Below are 10,766 nucleotides of genomic sequence, written 5' to 3' on the forward strand. Positions count from 1 at the left end.
GTCGCCACATTTTGAGCCAAGACATTACCGATGATAGCTGCAGGGCGTGCCATGCACACCCCGAGCATTTAGCTCACATACTATCTAGTTGTCCAACACACGAGAGGTATGAAGACCTTATAAGGGAGTTGCAACGATTGTACCCGGAATATTCTGTTAAACTGATCGTCCTTATCGTCGGCGCTCTTGGAGGTACCAAGCTTTCACTTGCTAATAGCCTAAAAAGCATCCCTGCGTGTCAACAATATGCTAGAACACTTGCGGGAAAAATGCAGAAAGCGGTTGTCCTTGGGTCACTCCGTGTTCTTAGGGTGCACGAGGCTTTTGCTGGATCGTCGTATTGATTCCTTTACAGACTGTAACCACCTATCCCACGGTTGTGAGACGTGGTTGTGGCTGAAATTTTACCGCGATTTCGCTGGAAGCGGGTGCAATTAGCGGGTGTCATAAAATTATTATCTGTGCATAATAAACAGCAAATACATTTTACTCTAACATCAACAGTTAAATGTACTTATTCAACAATAATTAATTAAATGAATTTGTTACTTACTTCCGGTGACATGGACAAAAGCGTGTGTAAGAGTTTAGAAATGTACAAGAATTAGAAGATGAGTCAGTAATAAATGTATCACTAACTTTCTACTCATTTTGAAAATACATTTTGACTTTTTTTGCTATAACACATCGAGCATAAAGAATGTCAATCAGCATATTTTATCGCAATTTAGCATAATTATTAATGGTCATTCTTCGGATTATCAAGCTTTTGAATGAAAAAATTAATTTATGAATTTAAAGGATTATTAAAAGTACAAGTTAAATTCTTTTTTGAATTTTTCGTTTTAACTTTCTGATTGTGAACAATAATTTAGAGGTTATATATGTGTAATAATTATTAGAGGTTATATATGTATAATAATAATTAATGTTTGAAGGTTATTCAATGAACAACGTGTTTTATAAAATTTCTATCGAGAAATAGTAAAAAATAGCAAATCACCCCCCCCCCCCAATAAAGGGTTGCAACCCTTATGAACAAAAACTGTGGTCATAGGGGCGTATTTTCAAAGGAAATATTTTGACATATTGACATATATATATCTTGAACGGTAAGTCAACTTTATATCTTGAAAAAAAATTAAATTGAAAGTAAATACTATTTTTAAACCTTTTTTTACGCATTTTCGAAAACATTATATACATAATATTTTAATATATCGACTGTTGCAGTCAGCCTGTAATAAATGTGTGCAAAGTTAATGATTCAGATTTTATCTTAAAATACTCCCAACTCGTGAAACTGGAGAATAAGATGAGTTGGTGTATCAAGTAAATGCTAATAAGTATCTGAAATACTAAAAAAAAATGTTTAACATTTACTGCTCAAGAATCGCTGCTAAAATTGGACATTTTTATAACGATTTTACACCAGCAAAATACAGTTTGATGAAAAAACGCCAAGGGGATTTTCTTCTTGATTTTTTCGTAGAATCGATTGGTATAATCTTTTTTTTTTTAATTAAATCTTTGAAAATGTCTATTTGTTGGTAACAATTTTACATGATCAAATGGGAGTTTAAAAAAAAATATTATAGAGGTTTTTTCCCCACTTTTTTCGTAGAAGCGATTGGTGTAATTGTTGTTTTTTTATATTTTAATAAAATTTTCGACAGTTTGTTTAAATAATGTTTTATAAACAATTACATATTATAAAAGGAAAACACGTCAACTAAATATTTCTATTTGGTTCATGAAACTTTAATAAGGGATTACAACACTTTTGCACGAAAACTGTGATCATAGGGGCGAATTAGCAGTTTAAAAAAAACGTGTCTAATATTTTTTGAAGTACTACATACATATCGCAAGATGGAAGAAATCGATTAGGTACACCTCGGGACCTTTCCTTTGAGTTTTGTCTTTTACTATTCCAACAAATTGTATTTCGATTGAACAATTTAAAAACAAACCCAGTAGTACTTCTGCGATCAGATTCATTACTCGCAAATCGGCATCTCCATATCCAACAAACATCGGTATATTCACCCCTTTTGTAAGTTTATTTAAGATTCAAGGGACCTTTTACATATCTAAGGACTCTTTTTAAATTTTGCCACAATTCTTTTTTTTATTTTTAACCTGGTATCTACTCAATATATTTAGAGCAAAGCAAAGATCGGCAAGGGCGTGCTGACAGGATTATAATCCGTCGTATTAATGCACACGTGATTCCTTTTTGGATTGATCCCTTCTGAAATTTGCATAAAAATTTCCTGTTTTAATGAACCATTTAGGAATGCTGTTTTTATATCCATTTGATGTATTAATAAATCATGTTGATTTTCAAAAGCTATCATAAATCGGAAAGTTGTAATTCAAGCAACGGGTGCAAGTGTCTCATCATATTTTAATAAATACTGTTGATTGAATCCTCTCGCTACGAGCCTTGCTTTATATTTATATGGGTTTCCCAAAGAACCTGTTTTAATAGTCTAAACCCATTTACAGTCTACTATTATTTCCCAAGTGGACAAGGAACGATATCCCACGTTTTGTTTTGTAAGAGAGAGAGAATCTCTTCTTGTATTTCTTTCCCCCACTAAATTGTGTCCCCTCGGTTTTTAATCTCTGAGTATGAATTTGGAACGTCACAAATTACAGACTGTGCACTAGTAAAATTACAATGCTCTTCATTATATGAAACATTAGGCATGTTTTTAATACGTGCACTGCGTCATAATGGTGATTTAGTTTGAGATGTAGCATTAGCTTTATCTATTTGTGAACTATATTTTCTAATTTCACTCTCATTATTATTTTTATTACTGATTATTACATTGTCAACGGTTTGCGAGATTTTCTCATGGTTTAACGATTCATTAACTTCATCTGGGTAAGATACAGATGTGTTAATTTCAATCTCGTCACTGATTCCAATGATTCTATCAGTTTTCTCTCTTTTAGCAAATGAGTTTTTATTATCGATTTGTTTTGTATCTTTTACGTGTCCAGCGGGTCGTGATTTTTTATAATAAATTTCATCAAAAATCACATCATGTGCTATAATTATTTCATTTGTTTCTGCAATTAATACTTTATAACCGTTATGCTCATAACCAACAAGAATCCCCTCGAACGATTTAGTATCGAATTTATCTTTTCTTTTTTTATTATGAATGTAAACAGTGCAACCAAAAATTCTTAAATGATTTAATCTAGGCTTTCTGTTATGCCAAAGTTCAAATGGAGTTTTGTCTTGTGAAATGGCTTTTGTTGGAATCAAATTAAGTTAAAATGTTGTAGTTAAAATAGCCTCACCCCATAAATCTTTACCTAATTCTGCAGCATGAATTAAAGTACGCGCTTTTTCAAGCAATGATCTATTTATTCTTTCAGAGATCGAATTTAGTTGAGGTGCATATGGGACTGTTAAATGATACTGGATTCCCCTTTGCGTACAAAAGATTCTGAATTCATTTGAGAGATATTCATTACCGTTATCGCAATACAAGTATGCGATTTTCAAATTGAAATGCGCTTCACCTTTTGCTATCTAATCTTCAAAACATCCAAAAACCTCAGATTTACTTGTTAATAGATAAACGACTAAGCAATGGGCAAATTCATCAATAAAAGTAACGAAATAATTTTTATCATCTATTGTTGCCGGACTTATTTTTCCGCATACGTCAGTGTGTATTACAAATAAAGGTCGCGTAACGTGAAATCTGTCCCTCGCACTTGAAAAAGGTAGACGTGCTTGCTTACCGTATACACAACCTTCACAAATTGTGTTCATATCACCTAATCGTTCATGCCAAATTTTATATGATTTTAATGATGTGTCATTATTATTAGTTGTAATTTGATTACACATCTTTTTCCTCAATTGAAAATCTATATATTTTCAAGAATTTTGTAATCCACCAGTTGCCAGGGTTTGGTTACCCTTATTTATAATAACGTTACCCGTGTCGCCGAAAACAACTTTCATGCCTGCCTTTTGCAAGCGACGAACAGAGAGCAAATTGTACGGAACATCCGATGCATAAAGAACATTTTCCAAGGCCCCAGCTACTCTTAGAATAGTCACAACTTTTATGACTCCTTTTTTCGTTGCAGTAATCTTCCCGCCTTTCTTCGCTATGGAACTCTGAAGTGGTACAGTCAAATTCTCAACGGTCGTAAAAACATCCAGTCTGTTTACTATATGGTCCGGTGTCCCAGAATCTAATATAAAACGAGGTTGATCTGATGCAGTTATTTCACTGATCAATGGATTTTCAGCAACATTCATGAAAGCAAAATAGTCATTTTTGTTTTGAGTTTGTACTGTTTGCAGCGTTCTTGTACGTTCTTCAGCTGTCTTTGTTTTGTTATTGTTGTGACCGTAGTTGCTGTTGCTGTTATTGTTCTTTACGTTATTTGAATTACTTGCAACTTGCACTTTTTCATTGTCTTGAGTTTCTACACTCAAGACTTTTGCACTGGTGTCACTTTTATTTTATTTTAATTTTATTTCATAATCCAGCGATTTATTTTTTACATATAAACACTTCATTTGTTCATCAGGTTAATGTTCAATTGCTGTTGCAATTGAATCGTATGAAGATAGAAGAGCAGTTAAAAGTGTTGTGATCTTTTCTTCATCGCCCAATGTTTTTCCAGTTGCAGATCGATATTCAATCAATAAATCATCAAACAATAATAATTTATTGCCAAGAGGAATATCATCCTTTATTTTGAAGTTTGCCATCTTCGTTTTAACGGCAATTTTAGATGCAGCACTTTTCCGATGATACACTGAATCGAGTTTTTGAATTACATCTCGCACACGATCTTCTTCCGTTGCAGTTAGTACTAATGAGTTATGCAAATGTCTTTTACTTATGCCCTTTGCAATCCTGTCCTTTTTCTTCCATTCTTCATTTATTTCTTCTGGAAGTGGACAATCAAGAACTGGCAAGGCGTCTTCATCTTCAATTAATCCGCGAATTCAGTGCTTCCCTAAACTGTAGTTTTCACCGTTGAAAAGTGTTATTCGCGGCTCTTTCTTTGTTTCAGCACTCATTTTCACTGGTTACACTAGCACGCGTTCACTTACAATTTTTTTACTGTCTGTCACTTTCAATTTTAACTTTATTCGATTATTTATTTATTCAATTTTGTATAAGGCACTCAGCCCATAACCTATTGGGATACAGTAAAAGTTAAGTAGTGATTTAATTAAATAAATGGCAAGTCTTTGTATAAGGTGAACTAGTTGAAAACACTTTTTATTTCAATAAACGTCTGAACTCATTACAGAGCATCGAGCGACTAGCTGACTTGACGCATTGATCCACAACCGAGGAATTCGTAGACACAAACAGAGCCTGAAGGCGACACGGAATATAAACAATAATGTAATATAATATGAGAAGTTTTGATTAAGATAAATTTTATATTCGAACAATTGATAATATAATATAATATAAACATAATAATTTCATTTTTAAAACGTTGTTTAAATGATTATTTTGTTTGTTTAAATTATTATTATTAATTTTTTAATCATTTGCACAAATAAATAATATATATTATTATTAATGTCAATAATAATTATTATTATTAATAACTAGTCATTTCTGATAACATCTGATAAAAATAAATTGAAAATAAATAATCATAACTTATATGCTATTTTGGAGTTGAATTCGAAAATGTTCTCTTTTTTCGCTTATCTTATTCCATTTACGAGATACGTTACATTCCTTTCAATTTTAAACATCTATAAAAAATTTGGATATCTGAAATAATCGAAACTCTCGTAGATTCCGAATTGTTATTTTTTATGCTTAACTCTTAAATTTGAAAAATCGATTATTAATTTAAATGCGAAAGCTTAACAAAGGACTCTTGAGTGTCGGCTACTCAATTGAGAGAGCCTTTCTGCTTGTTATTTATGATCGAATTCTTATTTCAATTCAGAAAAGGACATTTTAAAGCCATTAAACCATTTAAACGAGCTACCTGGATCTTTAAAAATATCTACCTGAGTACCAGTGAAGAATATTCTCTGAAGCTTCTCTGGGCCTGAGAATGTTCAGTGAATATTCAGAGATTTTTATCGTTAGGGTGCGAACACTTGTCGATTATGTTCGAAAATAAAATCCAACAAATAGTTTATGAGAAAAAAACTGGTTAGTTTTTGTATCTATCTATATTTCTTTTATAATAAGAAACAGTAGAAAAATCAAACCTTCAAAGAAAATTTTCTAATAATTATTTTTCTAAATTTCTAACAAGGAAATTATTGTTTAGGTTTGAATCAGAGGACTTAACTATCAATTCTTAATCTTAAAAATATTTACTTAGCGTTATTTTCTTTTATAATGAAATAAATGCAATTTGACATTTCCTTCATTCCTCAAACAGTTCAAACATGGCGGGCTGAATCGGACAGAAAGACCGTAGTGTCCAGTACGCATGTCCAGGCAATGACCAAATATTTTTTTCTGTTCGACGATACGCTTGTCTTCCAATTAGAATTCTGAGCCGGTTATATTATTTTGAGAACGGTAACAATAATGAGAATATTACCGAGAATATAACCGAGAAATGAATTCTCTGAGAATTTATGAGAATCTCAGAATTTAGTTTAATTGTTTTGATTTTTCTTAAAAAATTGAAAATTCAAATTTTTACAGAATAAAAAATTTAATTTTGCGGTTAAAATGTGCAAAATAGGTAAAAAGATGACTGAACAAAAATTGGGCATTTCAAAAAGATCTACACATTTTTTATAGACAACTTTTTTATAGCAGGTGTATTTTTTGTTTTAATCGTGAAACACGATGTTAACAATAAAAAAAATCAACCCGCTGCGTGGGCACATTCTCATCACAACTTATGTTTTTATATTCTCATCAAGAGAAGGTATTAGATTTGTGAAAAATTTGACCCCCACTGTTTTTCTCAAATGTCCACGTTTTGAGACCCCCTGAATCCGAAAAAGAGGTTTTTACGAATGTGTCTGTCTATTCTGTGTGCGTGTGTGTGTGTCTGTAGATTTTTAATTTATTAGCACGATAACTTTCGAAAGAATTGAGAGATTGGATTGGCCTTTGGTATACAATTTTAGTGTCCTAAAATAAAGGTCAAGTTCGTTAGCCAGCCATTTTGGGTGAAAATTCAAAAAGTGAGCGTATTTTTAAAATTTTTGAGACCACTTTTTTTAAAATTTAAAAATTCTCTGTACGGATATTCATAGTATTCAATCGAAAGATCAATTTATCCTAATGAATTTTTTTATAAAACCAAAATTTACCAGAGTTATAGCATTTACAAAATTTCAAAAAACACACGAAAATCAACATTTAAGCCAAATAACGCACGATATGAAAAAAAGTCAAGATAAGAAAAATGTTTCAGTTTTAGGGTCCTAAAAGATTATTCTAAAAAAAAATGTTTTTGGTTTCGGACTCAAAGGAGTGCAGCACATTGGGAATAAAAATGATTTGTTTTATTCAGAACAACGTACAGCCCACAAATCTTCACCGATTTCGACAAAAAAATGAGAAAAAAAAGCTAATAAGATATCTAAGAGAGTTGTCCAGCCTGGTTCTTGAATTAGGTTTTTAATTTTTTTATAACAAAATAAATATGACGAAAAAATGGCCCTTTTTCTATTTGACGTTCCCGGTGCTCGTCAATAACAGGACAATGGTTGATATCGCTTTAGCTTAATAAAATAGCCTTACTGAAGGATATTTCAGTATTAGACAATTAACAAAAAACATTTGTTATCAACAAATTATTTGTTGAACACATTTTATCTACGATTTTCCATAAATACACATTTTTTCAAGTTATGTTGCAGGAAATTAGAATCAGAACAATATTACGTAGAAAAAATTCTTTTCTGAGTATAGTTGTTTATATTATAAACAAATTTAATGTACAAAAATGCATTATTTGGGCGTTTGATTGCAGAAAAATTCGGGTTTTTCACTGGCAGTCTTTTCAGCTGTGAACTTCATGAGAATTTCATCAAAATTCATAATTTTTAAATTCACTTTCTGATTTTTTAAAAACAAATGCATTACTGGGGCATCTATCGACGGAACAATACTTTTTTTCTTCGATTTTAGACTTTTAATTGTGATCTTTATAATAAATTCGGCAACATTTATGATGAATTGACACATTTTATGATTTTTAAAAACAAATTCAACAAACAAATGCATTATTCGGGCATCTGTGGACAGAAAATATTCGTCTTTTTTCGAATTCAGATGTTTTAATTGGGAAGTTCTTGATTAATTCAGCGAAATTCATAATTGGTTCATAAATTTTATATTTTCTTAAAGCCAATTTTAATAATAATAAATAAAAAATAATAATAAAAATTTTTTTTTCGATATCCTACACAGAAAATCGCTGATCCTCCAATGTACACCAAAATCGGTGTTCAAGTGAGTTGCAACAAATTTGAGCCACACAGGTTCATTCGGACAATTTAGAGGAAAAGCATAATTTAGACACTGTTTTTTCTCATCCAGAGCAACGTGAAGTGTCGTCTACAAACTGTCAGTCACCCCAGTATTAAATGTTTTTATAACTTATAAATTAGAAAATTATTTAAACTTATATTGATTTATATTTTAATAATTTTTTGAAACGTTTTAAAAAATGCAACAAAGAAATCTATGCAAATGTGTGAGTTTATATAATTTACTTCTAGAGAGGCAGATTTGAATTGGTGAGAATTCAAATTTCAGAATTTACATTCTGCATAAAGGAATTAAAACAACTTATGACACATATTTTCTGAACTTATTAGAAGGAATTAAATAAAATCAAAATATGACTACTTCTGAGGAATAAAAAACATCTCTGTGAGGTGCGTTACCGGTACAGTTAGAAGGAATTCAAATATATTGAAAACACGTTCTCTTTGGGAGACTAGAAAACTGTGTGGCGGTCGCTATGGAAATAGAAGTGAATAAGTTTAGGAGTTATTCTTATTGTGGCATTTTAGATAGATGGAACAATTGTGCATTCAAAATAATAGAATAATCTTCACTTTTGAGCTGAAATTTGAAAATATTAATTCTTCTCTATTCTGCGCTTATTGCCGGGATCTGTCAAGATGATTTTGTCGGGCGTTATTTGGGTGAAATAGATGTCAATAAACAGGTAGGTTATAATAATAATTACCTAACTTTTCCTTTCCTCCCATTTACCAGTGACTATTAGTGCCTTGAAATAAAAATTGTACTTGTCATGAAATAATATCCAAATCTTAGGTTAGTCAAAATCTACATTCAAACCACCAAAGCTGGGATGTATAATTCGTGACCGTCTGCATCGAAATTGATGCATGGGCGTCCCAACAATTTCCACTAGACTTTCTGCGGATGTTTAAAGTTATTTAATCTTGCAGTTGCTAGTGTCATACATGAAAAATAAGGTAAATACAATTGTATAATAAAAACAGAAATTGTTTTTTCACGATGAGTAGGGATGTAAAGTTTCGTGAAACTTTAGCCTGATAAAAATTTTAATGAAACATTGGGGATTTCGTGAAACATTGTAATGTTTCAAACATAGCGGCTGAAAAATTCTAACTGATAAGATAAAATCCTAACCTGGCCTTAGAGGCCAAACCGATCTGCCTATGCACAAAATAATTTTTCTTCTTACCCCTATGTTTCATTAAGGCTCTATAAAGGAGAGTACTATGGTCCGCCATATTTATACCATTAGCTGGGCAAAGAGGTAAACGTCTCATAGGGCAAAACAGCAATTTGATGTTGAATTTTATTACGTAATCGTATTAATGTACGATTTTTTATATTTGGAAGGAAGTAGTGTTTGTAATAAAAATCAGTTTTCATTATGTGTACAAAAGGGATTCTTAAATGTTTAAATAAACTAAAATTTTTAACAAAAAATTCTTCACTGATTCGATGTATTTTTTATTAGTAAAGAAGACAAAATGCTTTATTACCTTATTCTAATTTCTTTCTTTTGAGGAAAACTTGACAAGAAATAAAAATTAATTGTTCTTTAGAAGATCTACATACATGTACTACCTACTTACATACATGGCAAAGATTAAACGCCAAAGAGTAGCAATTAAACCGTGTACACTATGTCGCGAAATTGTTTTCCTTCGACGATGCAGTTGCACCATACGTGTGGTGCAAAGCTCGTATTTTCTCACAGTGGAGCACAATATACATTTCATAATAACATAGAGGATTATCAAGAATAATCATCAGTATTTACCGTTTTGTTCGGGCATTAAGTGTACTCGAGAACCCATTTTCCCAGCTGATGGAACAAGCATGGCGGACCATAGAACCTTCCTATTTAGAGCTCTAGTTTCATGAAACATATGAAACTTTGACATGAAACGTTTTCACGTGAAAAGATTGCAGCCCTATGAATCTGTGAACAAAATGGTCATATCTTACTGTCCTAAGTTAATTAGTTCCTAATATCTCCAGCGCAGCGTCAGTTGTCCCACCATTCCCTGCTTTTTTGCATTGTATGGCATGGGATTAAACCACTTTTTAAAGTTTCTCAGTAAACACAATGTTATTTTTATGAAAACTCCTATTGAAATTAAATCTACTTTATTCATGTAATATTTCAAAACAGTTTTTCAAGAGATTTATATAAATGCTAAAGGGAAAACATGAATTTAAACGTCATCCAATAAACTTGCTAAAGTGGCACATAACATTTGAATTTGAATAAAAAGTTTTAAAAAA

The sequence above is a fragment of the Belonocnema kinseyi genome, chromosome 9, assembly GCF_010883055.1.
Source record: "Belonocnema kinseyi isolate 2016_QV_RU_SX_M_011 chromosome 9, B_treatae_v1, whole genome shotgun sequence".
Taxonomy (NCBI): domain Eukaryota; kingdom Metazoa; phylum Arthropoda; class Insecta; order Hymenoptera; family Cynipidae; genus Belonocnema; species Belonocnema kinseyi.